Source organism: Hirundo rustica, chromosome 9, assembly GCF_015227805.2.
Source record: "Hirundo rustica isolate bHirRus1 chromosome 9, bHirRus1.pri.v3, whole genome shotgun sequence".
In the NCBI taxonomy this organism is placed as follows: domain Eukaryota; kingdom Metazoa; phylum Chordata; class Aves; order Passeriformes; family Hirundinidae; genus Hirundo; species Hirundo rustica.
Window position 1 is genome coordinate 30,329,881 of NC_053458.1, and position 15,135 is coordinate 30,345,015.

Consider the following 15,135-nt stretch of genomic DNA (forward strand, 5'->3'; position numbering starts at 1 on the left):
AAGTGTGGATGCTGGATTTACACAGGTGACTTGGCCAAGATCTTCCGGAGCTGGGAGATGCTGTAAGTCCCGTCCCAGTGAACCTTCCTAAGAGCAGGACATAAATAAAAGTTACATGCATGTTGCAAAAGGTGTACAAGCTGGAAGAAAAGAGGAAGGTTAAATCCAGGATGCAAGGCAGCGTGATGTTCAGATCTCCCTCCTCTCCCACACGCCACTTCCAGTGTCTGCTGGCCCATCCCAACCTACATCCCCACCACAGTGAAGTGTTCAGGATCTACATGCCACGTCCTTGAAAAAGCAGAGCTCTAAAAAAAGTGAGTTTCTATTTTTTCCTAAATATTTCCACTGGGGAAAGGGGATGTCAAGCTTAAAATCCACAAGGCCTCACGTACCTGCACCCAGGAGCTAAAATCCTGCAATGTCTCCTGCAATGATCAAAGACTAAAAGAAAAAAACCATCCAAAACTGTCCTAGCACTGCTGCTCCCCAGTGTTTGCTGCCCGTTTCCCACCACCTCCCATGGGACAGCATCCCCTGTATCGGGATGTCCATGCAGAAAATCTGCTGGGCCTCGTGTACCCACACTAAGGATCTCAACTCCACGAAAGTCTCCTGCAGAGATCCACCCAGGCTGGAAGAACACCTTTCAATGCGTGGGTGATGCTTACATGGTCCTCCTCACACCAAGCTCTTCATGCTGAGCCGTCTCCTTGGGTTTCCCAAAGTCCTGGAGCGGTGTCTGTGGAGCCTTGATCACAACGCTGCAGTCCAAAGGGGTGAGAATTCCTCCCCTCCTCTGCAAAACCGCGCCGGTATTCCCGGTATTCCCGAAGAAAGGCAATCCCAATCCAGCCAAGCAGAGCTGTCGCTGGGCTGTTGCTGCCATCTTCTGCCCGCCTGGAACTTTGCTGCTCGCGACTCCCCCAGCCTTTGGTCAAGGGAAAGAGAGTAAGGAAAACGCAGGGATACCAGAGTTAGGGAACGGGGCGGTGCTTCCTCATGGGTCAGTGTGGGGGAGATCCAGGCGTGTGCCATGGAGGATGCCCCCTTCAAGCCCTTGGCACCGTGTGGCTGAGGGGTGCCGAGCTCTGCCGATGGAGAAGGCACACTCAGGACATGGAGGGGGTAAATGCGCCCCGTCAATGCAATTGCTGAGTGCACTGCTACCAGACACCGTGGGAGCTGCTCACGGTCCTCCCTGAAAACACGGGGCAATGAAATGTTTAATTCAGAGAGAACAGCAGGACGACGTGGTTTCTCTCCTGACACCCATCCAGTGAGGGATTTTTGGCAGAGAAGCAGAGTAAATGGTGTTACTGGCACTGAAGCTGCTGCAGCAGAGCGTGTCATTGATTAGAAGGTGAGGATACAGAGCCTTTGTTTTCCAAAACTGCAAAGACTTTGGTCTATTTGTCCGGGGCTTTAGTTCTGCCTGAACCACTGCCTTGCAACCCCCAGATTACTTTCTTCCCCTTACCCTGTCATTTTTGGCAGAGTGTGATGCATGGGGGAAGTTTTTCCTAACAGTGGGCTGCTAAAAGATGTAAAAAAACCCACGAAAACAAACTCTTTTGGAATACCAAGCCCCACCATGGGTTCAGCTCAGCAGATCTTTGGCCTCAGCTCTCTTTGGGATTACTCTTGTCACAGGTGTATAAGCAGGTGCTGTAGCAGGAGGTGTAGTATGAGGACACGGTGCACTTGCCAACCACCTGTGGCACAATCTCGCTGGGTTTTGGCCAGGGGACATGGACATCACCAGTGTTTACAGCTACTCAGGGGGCAGCACATGAAGCATAACCCTATACCTGGGTATTTCAGCTGTCAAAAATTTGTCAAAAAACTGGCATCTTGTCTCTTTGGCACCTATCTGTACAAGCTGAGGTGATTGTTTCAGGTTTGCACCTTGATTTTCCCTCCCTCTAAGCAGGGGAAAGCATGCAGGTCTGACGGAGGTGAGGATTGCACGGCGTCCAGGTGGGATGCAGCCAGGGAGAGATTGTCAGCAGCCCTGAGCTGCTGAATTTCAACAGTCTGAAGGTGTCAGGGGCAGCAGGAAAGGCAACTCTTAACCAACTAAACCCACACAGATACAGTGCAAACTTCAGAACTGTTCAACACAAACTTTCTACCCAGAATTTGACACTCCTGGTGAACCTGTCCAGTGCTGAAACTCCACAGGCCACGTGCAGTGGTGAGTTAACTCCCCATTCCCCTCAGTGGGGAGCATCCTGAGCTGTCACAAAGCTGTCTCACCAAAGAGGAGCTCAGTGTCCCTCGATGGGCTCCAGGGCAGCAGCTCTGCTTGTGAGCAGTGTCTGTGCCACTCAGCCTTCACCAGGGAGCTGTAGTGGGGGTGTGCAACTCCTGCAATTTTCAGCAGCAGCTGCCAGCTGAAATGCCAAGTTCTCCACTCCTCTGAAAGATGGGAACATCCCTAGAGAAAGCCATCGAAATGAAGCAGCATCCTGAGGTTCACACAGAGAGACAGCAGCAGAGGAGGGGAGAGGCTGCAGGAATCATTTCTATACCTTGATCCATGCCACCCTCCTCCTCCTGCTCCACAGCAGAGGCTGTCTGAATGGTACAGGAGTGACATTTTCAATACAGCCTGGAATTAATGTACTCCTGCTTGTAAAGCCAGCGTCAAACACAGGTCCGTGCTTAGCCGAATGTTTCACTTTGCTACATCAAAGCTTTGTGCTGGGGAGGAGAGGAGGGGATGGAGCTCATTTCTTCTTTGGATGAGGTCTTCCTTGGATAGCAGTACCCAGCACATCCCTGATGGCAGAGCGGTTCCCATGGCCTGGAAGCACTGCGCCTTTCAGAAATCAATGTCATGTTTTATTCCACTGTGCCATGTACACGTTTAAATATATCCAGAGAAAGAGTTGGTCACACCCCAGCTTCCCAGTTGCTTGAAAAACTTCATGTGTCCAGCCTGAGGTTCTCTGTTCTTCCCTGAGCAGAGCAGCTTTTGCACTTCGGGGTGGTGGGTGTTCCTTCGGTCTCAGGTGACAGTGGCAGTGGGAACGACCCCAAATGTGAGCTGGCTCTGAAGGGCAGCACAAGCCACAGCATGAACTGCAGCTGGAGCAGGGAGGAGGTGAAATGCTCACAAGCAGCAGAGCAGCTGGCACAGCCATCGAGGCCATCAGTGGGGACAGTGTCACAGAAAGGAGTGGGGTGGGTTGGGTTGGGTTAGGTTGGGCTGAGTTGGGTTGGGTTGGGTTGAGTTGAGTTGGGTTGGGTTGGGTTGAGTTGAGTTGGGTTGAGTTGAGTTGGGTTGGGTTGAGTTGAGTTGGGTTGGGTTGGGTTGAGTTGGGTTGGGTTGGGTTGAGTTGGGTTGGGTTGGGTTGAGTTGGGTTGGGTTGAGTTGGGTTGAGTTGGGTTGAGTTGAGTTGGGTTGGGTTGAGTTGGGTTGAGTTGGGTTGGGTTGGGTTGAGTTGGGTTGGGTTGAGTTGGGTTGAGTTGGGTTGAGTTGAGTTGGATTGGGTTGGGTTGGGAGGCACCTTAAAGCTCATCTCATTTCAAACCCCTGCCGTGAGCACGGACACCTTCCTCTCCCTCAGGTTGCTCCAAGCCCTTTCCAGCCTGGCCTTGAGCACTCCCAGAGATGTGGCATCTGCAGCTTCCCTGGACAACCAGTTCCACGGCCCCATCACCCTCACAGTAAAGGATTTTTTCCCATTATCCCATCTAAGCATCTTCAAGGAAGCTCTAGAAAGTTGCACTGAAGTAAAAGCCCTCCTCAGTACGTGGGTTGTACCTCAAGGTTACATGTGAGACCTCCAGTGGATCTTCTTTCCTCACTCTCCTTGCAGGTTCATGTGGGAGGGCAGGATTGTGAGTGTGGGTTTTGCAAGAAGAAAAATCCTCCTCTTCCCCTCTAATCTGCTGCTTCTGAAGAACCTTTTGTGCTATGGGAGCATTCCAAGTCCCTGCTGGGAAGATATTTTTCCACTTTTCCTTCATCTTCTCCCTTCCCCAGTAATACCCACCCCCATGTTGGACCACTCTCCAAACTAGAAGAGGTAAGCGTGAGGAAGACTCCTTAGAATTATTTTAGCAATTATCCTTTGTTTTGTTTTATTTTATTTTTTGTAGAAACAGAGTTTTGTGAGCAGTTAGGCCCCTGGCACAGGAACTCCAGAGTCCTGATTCTCTAAGAAATAAAAATATTAAATCAAGAAATCCCATTTTCCCCTCATCCTTTTAAATCTTCTTTCATTGGGTTGCAGCCAGGGAGTCATTAACTCCTGACTGGGTACTGCAAGGCCAGAATTGCGATGTGCTTAGTGGCAATGTCATAAAAACCCACTCATTCCCATACCAAAGGGCTTGTGTCCTTAAAGAATAATGTGTTGGGATAATGCTTTAGAAGTGGATTAGTGGATCCTGATGCTCCTTCATTTGCATTTCCCCCCTGGAGCAGGTTTGAAGGTGGTTCAAATTTAAATAATTTTTTAAATTTTTTTGGTGGTATTTTAGTCCTTAGGTAATGGCTCCGCTCCACAGAAATATTTACATAGCCACCATCCAGCACACTCAAGGATGTAGAGCAGAGGAATAGCCAGGAGCTGGTCTGGTCCTGCATTATTTCAACCCCAACAGTGGATCCCAGGAGTGGAAAGCCCAGATTCAGATGCAGATTTCTTCACGTGCCTCATCCTGCCCCTTCCTCATGGCCATCACCATAAACACCTCTGACTGTATTTGCAGTTAAATGAAGCCTTCAGCCACCTGCTCCAGCACAAGGCCACAGGAAAGGTCATCCTCTCCAGGTGCAAGCTTCTCACACTGATTATCAAACCCCATCAGAGGCTGGGGGCACTTTTCCCCCTACAACAGCCTAATTCCGTGTCTGGGCTGCAGTCAGTGGTTACGGGAGCAGAGCATCACAGCTCACTTCCAGCAGCTTCTCACAGTTTGAGCTGTGCAAAGAGCAGCTGATGCTGATCAGGGTCCCACTGGTGCCCCTTTGGGAGCCACTCCTATAGGGGCAGTGAAGCACAGGATGCCCAGAGAAGCTGTGGCTGCCCCTGGACCCCTGGAAGTGTCCAAGGCCAGGCTGGATGGAGCTTGGAGCAAGCTGGGATAGCGGAAGTTGTCACTGTCCATGGCAGGGGTGGGACAAGATGAGCCTTAGGGTCCCTTCCAAGCCAAAGCGCTCCGTGATTCCGTGTCAGAGCAGTGCCCCACCAGCAGTGCACCCGTCAGCAGCTGCACAGAAAGGTCTGAACTGGAATGAGGACCAAGAAAGATGGCAGGGTACAGGTTTGGGTGTTTTGAACAGGGAGGGAAGTCCATCCAGCCACCAGCAGTGACCAGCAAGGAAGGGACACTGCTCTCCTGCCCTCCCTCCATACAGCCTGCCACATTCCCAGCACTTTTGTCTGGGGAGAATGAGCGTGCCCGTGACCCAGCATCAGCCTGGCTTGGTCCCAGGAGGGGTCACTCCGGACACTGTTACCTTTATAAGAGCCACTGCAAGCAAAGGGACCCTGAGACGCCACTAACGAGCTGGCTGTTACTCTTTGAAGCTTAACGAGAGAAGCTTGAGCTACAGCAGGCCGTGGAGTCACAACAGTCAAACCATTTCATCTGTCAGTGCTGCAGTTTGTCTGTGCTGTGCCCTGCTGTCCCAGCAATGCAGCAGCTCTGGTTCCAGAGCCACACTTCCCTTTGCAGCTCCAGTCCTGCTTGGCACTGCCTCACACCCCACTTCAACTCCCATCCATCCTTTCAAAGCTTTGCAAATTCATCACATCACGCACAGCTTCTCATTGCGGAAGGAAAGAAGTGGGCGTTTAGCTTATTTCACTGGTAATAGCAGAAAATGGCCTATTGCAGCAAAGAATTTGTCCAAATAAGCTGTGAGCCATAGCCTTCCTGCAGATAAAATCCAGCTCACTTCAGTGCCCGGGAAGCACTCTACAGGTATCCACTATTGAAGCATCATTGTACTTTAGATAAATGTGCTGCTTAAAGATAGCTGTCAGCACAGGCTGCTGAATAATGCCTTCATTTTATACACGCAGATTGTTCCCCAGCTTATTGGCAACACCTAAAGTTGGTAGTCTGACAGTGGAAAAATAGTCAGGACGATGGTGGAAGAGCAGGACCCCGATCCTGTGGCACCCACTGAGCTTCTAGCCGGTTTAAGGGCTTTAATGCATTACACACAAGTTACTGCATTTATTAGCTGTCAGTCATCACCCTTCCCTCAATTTGCTCTGGTGGAGTTGTGTCTTTGCTGTGCTCAGGTCACACCACTGGAGGTTCCACGTTTTAGTTACACACAGTACATACAGAAATCCTAAATAAGGGGATTTTAAGCCTACCTAATAGCGTATGTTCTTATATAGTATTACAGTTCCAACAAGTATTTATCACAGAGGGAATGCTGCTTCCCTCTGCCATGTTTTTTTTTTGTTCTTCCTTTACTCACATAAAAGAATCTTAGAGCCTTGAGTGACTACTACATGTTATAGCCTTACCTCTCCAAGGGCAGAGAAGCTTTTCTAAGGCTCCCATTCCTCTTTCACACATATTTATTTAAATTAAAGTTATAGGCACCTTTATTGGCTTATAGATCTCAAATTTTTCAGGTTTTAGTCCCTACTTCTTAATCTGATGTTTAACTTCAATGATAATTTCAGTCCAGCTCTTTCTTCAACAGCCAGCCCTACAGCACAGCAGCCTTGAGCTGCTCTACCTCTCCTTAAGTGCCTCTGGTGTATCCCCACCCATGGGCTGGGGCTCTAAGTAAGCTCAACCTGGGGCTTTTCTGCTTTCTAAGCCTTGAGGGGAAACACTAATCTCTAGCTCAGCTCAGCAGTCAGCCTGGCCTTAGACCCTGCTGCTCTAGGCCCGGCCAAGCACATTTGTTTTCCTGGACCTGATTCCAGCCTGGAGGCTGACTTACCACTTGGACTTAAGACACGTTTCATCCCTGCAGAGGTGCCTGATGCCTGCATTCTCAGCACTCTCTCCTCCAGCTCCACGAGGAGGTAAAACCTTGGCTACTTATTTTACATTCTAATGTCAGAGATTTATCAAAATTTCTCGCTCTTGCTGAGTGTTTTCCGCTGTCCAGGTGGTTCCTGGGTTCCATCCCTCCTGGGGCAGAGCTGTTTGTCCCAGCGCTTTTTCCACTGTGGGCAGCAGGGGCTGTGGTTGAGCTGGGGGGTCCTGTGGGATCTGATGCTCCTCTTCCCCCACCTCTGCATGGCAGGAGGCACCCTTGGCTTCTGTTTCCCAGCTGAGCTCCTGAGGCTGAGCCCTGGCACCCCACGTGGAAGCTCCTGAGTGCTGTGAGAAGGCTGTGCCTCCCTCCCAGGCTTCCTTCACCACCCTGGGGCTGCAGTCAGCTGTTCTTGCCTGCTGAGCAGTCGGGTGTTTGGTGTTTGCTGGAGCCTCCTCCTGAGCAGCTGCTCCTGGGCCTCACGCTGGGGATGCTGAGCGATTTGGGAAAGGCTGCGCATTGTTGGCCGGGGTGTTTCACACCTCTGCGAGGTAGAGTTAAGTGGGGGGGGGGGGGGGAATTGTGACTACCCACAGGGTGTTGCCTTTTTCAGCAACTGTGAAGGATTTCTTTAGTTCCTCAAAATGTCTGGAGTTTTAGTACTTACAATCAGAAAAAATTGGAGTGGAATATCAACGGAGCGCAGCTTTCAGAAACTCATTTTCTTTTTCCTTTCAAACTGACAATGGGATTTTAAGAAAAACTTTGAATAATGGATATACTTTTGAATAATGGATGTTTCACAGCCGAAGTCCCTTGACTTTTCTTTCTGTGCCTGAATGGGAAGCCTTTTAATTGCACAACACGTGGCGAGGAGGTACAAAACGCTTTGTGTCTTGTGCTGCTGATTAACTGATGCATATACTCCCATTAAACATTCAGACAGGGCTAAGCGTGTCCCAGCCCGAAGCTGTGTGCTATGCACGTCGGCTTTTTATCAGCTAAGGCTCCGGCAGGAGATGTTTTGTGATTTTCCTTGTCTCTGTCGTGGCTGCTCATGATTTCCCTCTTTTGTGTGTGTGTGTACTTTGGATCTTCTCTCTTTCTGGGGGGGCATTCTTCCACCTGGAGAGCTTGTAGCTTGTGCTCTGGCCTCATGCAATGGGCTGTGAGGTCACCTTGGGAAGTGGAGAAGACTCCTGAGCTGAGACTGCGGAATAAACTCTGTTTTCCAAAATAGCAGGGGTCGTTTTTGTTTGGGTTTTGTTTGTTTGTTTGTTTGTTTGTTTTTAAGGGTTTTCCTGAAAAATGGTGAAGGAGGGGCCTGGTGCCTTTGCCAAGGCTGGATGTTCTGTCATGGTGGGATGGGGGAGCTGCAGTGCATGGAGCAATTTGAGCACCCTGGAAATTACTGGTGTGGGATGCAGGCAGGGGAATTAGCAGAAGGAGCAGTGGTCTGGGTCTTTGTTGCTCTCATTCCATCATGTTGCTCTCTGTCCCTGGAGCTGGCTCTTCTCCAAGTTAATTCAGCTTTCATGAAAGTTTAACTCTGCTGCAGAAGGGAAAAGGCAAGTCACTGTGCCCCTGAGAAATGTAAAGGGTGGTTTGGGGTCAAGGTTTTTTTTGTCCTCAGTTTCCCCATTTCTTGGTGCAGTGCCCAGCACTTTGAGTGAGCCCAGATGGGCTCAGCAGAGTGAAATCCTGCTGTGTCAGTACTTCTCTAACTTCTGCCTGCACCAAAAACACCCCCAACAAACCCCAAAAACTTAAAACAAGAAGCTATGACCCCATCAGCTCCCCCGTTTTCTTTCCAAGCCTAAATTCAAGCTGAGGACCAAGCCCCAGTGAATAAATGCTGCTGGAGCTCGGCTCTCTCCGGCTCCCAGCCCTCTGTGTCCTGGCTGTGGGGGACTGCAGCTCGGTTTATAGAGTGAAATCCTCTGAGTTTATTTGAACTCTTGGGATTACCCCGCAGAAGAGCTGCGGAGGCAGCCTGGGGTGGCACAGCGGGGTCCTGTGGGCTCCCTAATATCAGGATTTTCTCTTTCACTGAGGGGTTTTTGTGATCCTTGCCTCTCCAAGCCATGGGATGCTGCCAGCTGGGTTTCTGGCTTTAAGTAGAGCTCGTTCTCTCTCAATTTTGCAGCTTCTCGCCTTGGAGTACAACTGCAATTTAGCTTCATTTCACAAAATTTGACGCGACTTGAGACCGTGATTTACCGGCCTTGGAGGATACGGTACGTGTAACTGGGGAGGGCGTAAGTGGCTTTTCATGGCAGAGGAGTCATAAATTGAGATGGAAAACCACGAGGGAAGCGGTTCCTGTCCAGCTTTACAAGGTGCCAGCAGGAACGGGACACAGCCAAGCGACCTGCAGCTGTCTCGGCTCTTTATTGCCCCTGATCGCTGTAATAAAGCTCCGCGACGGCTCGAGCGGGGACTTCAGGCGTCTGAGGAGACACAAGATGGCAATGTTCTCAAAAGGACGCCCTGCAGCTTCTCCGGGGCCGGAGATTTCCAGCCGATCCGCTTCCCTTGCTCGGCACTCGGCGGAGCCCTTGGGGAAGGGTCGGGGTCGGGTCGCTCCCTCCGTGCCCCGGGGGTGGTGGGTGGTGGGGAAGCCTCTGAGGCCCTCAGCTCGGGCAGGGCTGCTGCTGCCCTGGCCTCGTGTTCCAGCCCGGAGCTGGGCACCCCTGCCCTGCCTTCTCGGGCCACGGACACCGGGAGCTGTGGGGGCACCAGCTGTGCCCGCTGGGGTTCCTTCTCTCGACGGCCGCGTCACCCTCGGGGCCTTCCGCGCCCTCCACACCTTCCAGCAGGCCCAGGCCCAGATTAGAGCAAGGAGGTTTTAGACAAGGAATAACAACCTTCCCTTGCCTTTTAATTTTTTGTAATTTTTTTTTTCCTTTTTTCTTACTTTATGCCACAAGAATAGCTGCAGGATTTGTCCCACTTAAAAATTAATTTTCCATGGTTGAGCAGGGGGTGGTGTGAAGCAGGTGGAAGAATTACCTCTGCTTTGTATTTTGTATTTTTCGTTTCTTCTTCTTCTTCTTTTTTTTTTTTTTTTTTTTTTTTTTGGCATTTGCCTGACAAATATTTCCGGGTCCCTTGGTTTTATATGTTAATTTTCAGCTTAAAGGTTGTAAGGCATTGCAATGTGGCCCGGGAAGGGGTGGGGTGACGGTCTCCAGGCTGCCTCTGCTCGTTTTATCCGCAAATGGCTGCATTTGCAATGTGTAATGATCTCTGTAAGGCAGTTAGAAGCGAGATAAACATCAATTTTATGGCTGGGAAAACATAAGGGGTGTTGCACAGGAAAACGAGAGGACCTGAATACTGAAAACTCTCCGGCCTCCTCGCTGCTGTTGGCTTTAGCTCTTGTCTCTCCATGGATCCCCGTGCATCCCAACCCCTTCCCGAGGTGGGACCAGGCGGGTGAGATGCTGCAGAGCCGGCCGGGATGGGACGCAGGAGCTGCACAGCCTCACCTTTAGGGCTGGGGAATGCAGGTAGCCAGGACTTCGTATTCACAGCCAAGAGTTAAGGAGGCTTGGCTGAAGTGGCAATGAAGTTAAGACCGAGACCAGGAAGTTTTTTGGGATTTGTTTTGTAACAGGAGCTCGTGCAGAAGGCCGAGGTCACGGTTCTGCTGCACCCAGAGGAGGGGGATGTGTTCTGAGCTTCACAAACAGCAGCTTTTTGCAGCTCTGTTTCATCGCCAGATACAATGCAGGGTATAAAATGCCTTTTCCAATATGCTGAATGCCTCTGGAATGCAATTAATATTCTTGCCTAAGTCTCCAAAAATTAATAGGCATGTCTTGAAGCTGCTGGAGGTGGCTGTGTGTGTGCAGGGCGGCAGTGGGGTGGGACAGCTTAGTCCACCCAAGCTGGAGACAACCTCAGGTGGGGAAGGAAAGGTGCAAAACCACCGGTGGGACCTTGAGCTCACAGAGTGGCTGCAGGAGGACGTGGAGTGAGGCCACGATGGCCAGATCCCACCCACAGGATGGTGCTCATGGCTTGGAGGCAGGAGCAGACCCCATCTCAGCCTCTTTAGGAGACCTAAACCCTTCCTCCTACCAGGATGCCCAGGGGCTGGGAAGCTCCAAATGCCATCCCCTAGCTGGAGCAGGGGCTCTCACAGCTCCTTCCCTTTGAGCCTGGGAGGGGTGATCAAGCTAATTATTAATTAGCTGCCATTGAGACTGACTGGGGATGAGGGCTCTCCCCATGTGGTGCAGGTGCTCAGCCTGTCTGGGAACCTGAGTCCCGGGTGGTTTTTGTTTTCCTGCTCTGTGTGACATGAAACAGGCTGTCAAACGTCTCAAAAGCTGGCAGCACGTTCAGGGCTGGTGGTTTTGCTGGGTAGAATATTTAAGATGAGTTTTCACATTTTATGTAGCTCGTTTGCTACTTGCATTTCTGCCCTGCATGATGCTCAAGACATCTCTGCCAAAAAAAAAAAAAAAAAAAGTGTTTGTTTATATTTTTTCCCCAAATTTATAGGGGGCTGAAGCTCAGAGATTAACAAAGTTTCCTATCAGTTCTGCTTGGAAAAAAAAATAAATAAACCTCATCTCAGAACCAAGTAGAAACAACATAAATCACCTCAAAATAGCTTCAGGTACTGAAGGCACCTGAACTTCTACTCCTGGGTTACAAAGGTTTCAGCTGAGGTCGGGTTTGCTGTGGGGGACTGACCTGAGAGCCTGGGGCTGTCTGTGATCAGGGCCCCAAGGAGCTGCACAGACATGAAGGCATGAAGAAAAATGTTTTCCACCTAATCTCGTTACTGTAACAACACCAGTGAAATCTCTTAAAGCAGAAAAATGTGATGTTTTAACGCGATAGCGGTGTCCCTTCAGCTCTGTGACAAATGCTATCTGTAGCGTGTGCTGCCTGTGTTGCAATAGTCCTGGAAGCTTGATGGCAGTCCGAGGGCACAGAGCTTTGATTTCCAAGAAAGCCATGACTCCTTTAAAATAGTAATTTCTTGGCTAGATGTGATGACGTTGAGAGGTTATCCTTTCCTTCCCCTCTTTCTTCCCCATCTGAGCCTTTTTTTCTCTTTTTTCTTCTGTCACTTTTCATTCTCCAGCTCCATTCCTTGGCTCTTCCCTTTCCCAACACACTTTCCTGCTTTCCCCTTAGAGCTGGTATTCCCCATCCATTTTAAACCACTTCTGCTCAAAGCTTCACGTTGCTGGTAGAGTTTCTCACCTCTTCTTCCCTAGCAAGAGCAGGAACAGAGTTTCCACACAACTCAAACACAAGCATCAGAAGTTGCAGCTGCTTTTATGCAAGACAAGCTCCCAAATCTTCCTTGTAATCCAAACCTCCCAGGTTAGGCTGGCAGCAGCCGCCTGGGGATCACAGAGTTGGAGTAGTTTGGGTTGGAAAGGACTTGTAAAGCTCAGCCAGTCCAGCTCCCCTTGCAGTGAGCAGGGACATCCTCAACCAGATCAGGTTGCTCAGAGCCCCATCCAACCTGACATTCAACACTTCCAGGGATGGGGAATCCACAGCTTCTGTGCTCAGCCTGTGCCAGGGCCTCACCACCCTCACTGTAAAAAAACCTCCTTCCTTACATCTAATTTAAATAATTTTAATTTGACTCCCCTTTTCAACATCTTTATGTGATGCTGATTGAGCCCTGCAGGCTCCCAGTTATAGATTTGTGTTGTTGCTAGAAAACAGGCTGGAAACATCCAGCAGTCACCTCTTGGATAAACAAAATAAAATTACTAGCCAGAAACCAAGCGGAATCATGTTATTTATATTTATGAAATATCCTGTCAATTTGTATATTTTTAAAGTGTGACTCTCATGGTTTCTAGGGATCCCTTCTTGCTTCCCCTGAGACCTGATCTGTCTGTAACAGACCTTTTACTTCAAAACCTCCTGAAGTTTTGAAGGACAGCTGTGAAATGAAGAGGAGATGCTTAATTTCATTCCACCGCAGCAGCTCAGCGGCACGAAGGCAGCGCTGCCCTGGTTTGCGTTTCCCCCAGTCGGGTTTCTGTACGGCTGAGTGCTAAGGATATTTTTTTTACTTGAAATCTTGAATTCTGCAGAGACCGAGGGCTTATTTCTCAGGATCACCAGGGAAAATTTCTTAGTCTCCCAGCAGGGTGGGAATTTCAGGGTCTGAAGCTATAATATATGTAGTCTTTCAACATCATTAAAGGAGGGGGCTTCTGACAGTGCCACCGTGATGCAAAGCAAACTCCCCTGCCTGTGAATCCCAAATCAGTCAGTGCTGTGGTGTTACAGTGGAGGTAATTTGGAGGCCCTGGGAACCAGGGAGAAGGTGAGACATCCCTAAACTGCTGGGTGGCAGATGATGGACCTTATATCTAGCCTTTAATGTTGTTTTCTGTGACATCATTTGCCTGAATTTGCTATTTTCTCAGTTTTTAAGGTGCCTAGGGGAGTTCAGGATTGGGTGTCCAGGCAGGAACCCCCTGGTCTCTTAGAGAACAAGGGCATTATAGTGCTGTAATGAGTGAGATGAGGCAGTGCTGGGGTGGAGCCCAGCACCTTCCTGCCCAGATTCTGCCCTGGGCAGTACATGGTGGGATGGATGTTATTTGCTTGACCTGTGGCTGGATCCCAATTAAACCAATCAGGTTTCATTTATGTATGTATGTATATTATTATTACTACTACTATTATTATTATTATTATTATTTAGGAGATGTGAGGATGTATCGAGGAGGACACTTCATAGAATCCTGGAATGGTTGGGGTTGGAAGGGACCTTAGAGATTCTCTCATTCCAACCCCTTGCCATGGGCAGGGACATCTTACACCATTCCAGGTTGCTCCAAGCCCCATCCAAGCTGGCCTTGGACATTTCCAGGGATCCAGGGGCACCCACAGCTTCTCTGGGCACCCTGTGCCAGGGCCTCCCCACCCTCACAGGGAAGAGGAAAATTTCCCTCCTAACATCTAATCTAAATCTCTGCTCTTACAGCTTAAAGCTGTTCACCTTTGTCCTATCACTATCAGCCCCTACTTACCTCACGGCATTGAAAAACTCCCCAGCAGAAATATCTGGGTTTTTCTGAGCTCGGAGGGCTGCGTGCTCCTTATCTTGGGTGGGAGGAGACCCAGGTGATGGGCAAGGTGACCCTCAGGATGCAGACAGCAGCGGAATCCCCCGGGAGCCGAGCGAGCGGCCGGCGCGGGGTGGAGGAGCAGAGGAGCAGAGGCTGCCCTTTGCCCACTGGCCCATGTGGAAGTGGACTTTGGAAGTGGCAACAGGGAGCAGAGGAAGGGCCCCGGCGGCCTCTGAGCAGGTGTGTGCAGCTGCTGCGGGGGGAGGATGGTGGTGGGAACCCCTGGCCAAAGATTGGGGTGGGCCCTTGGTGGGGCTGAAATAACGGGGGCCGGGATGTTTGTGGCTGGGGGCTATTTGGGGCAAGGGTTTACCTGGCTGTCACCTAGAAAGCCACAAACTGAGCCACCTCTGTTCAGACCTGAGTGTCTTCCAGCCCTCAAATTACCCCAAAGTGCCTTAAGCTTTGACGGGGGGGGAGTGAGGAGGGGTTCAGACAGCATCTGGCCATCTCCCTGCGCTGGGGAGGCTGCAGTGGTGGGGGCACTTGGGGTACTGATGCTGCAAGAGGAGATGTGGGGGGCTTGAGGGTGACACCCCCCTGGGGCTGCGGCCATGTGCCGCCCTGGGCTCTCCTTGGGATTTCCTCTTCTGCCATAACCAAACCTAGTGCCCACCTGGAATTCCTGCAGGAGGTGAAAGGCAGGAGGAAATCCCTCTTTCCACCCCATCCCATAGCTCACAAGAACAAACCTCCATTTCTCCCCGCTTGCTCACTTCTTTGAGCAGAACTCCTCGTCCTGCCCGAAGCTTTCCAATGTCCCCTCCCCTCCTGCACATCAAATGGGGTTTCACTGCCGAGTCACTGAGGTGAGGGTGATTTCTCACCCTCTCACAGCTCGAGGGGGCTGGGAGAGCAGGAGGATCCTACCTGGGTATAAGAGGGCTCTTTAAGATAAGGACGAATTTCATAGCAGGGCCTGTAGCAATAGGGCAAGGGGTGATGGTTCTAAACGGAAAGAGGGGAGGTGTAAATTAGATATTGGGAAGAAATTCTTTCCTGTGAGGGTGGTGAGGCCCTGGCACAGGTTGCCCAGAA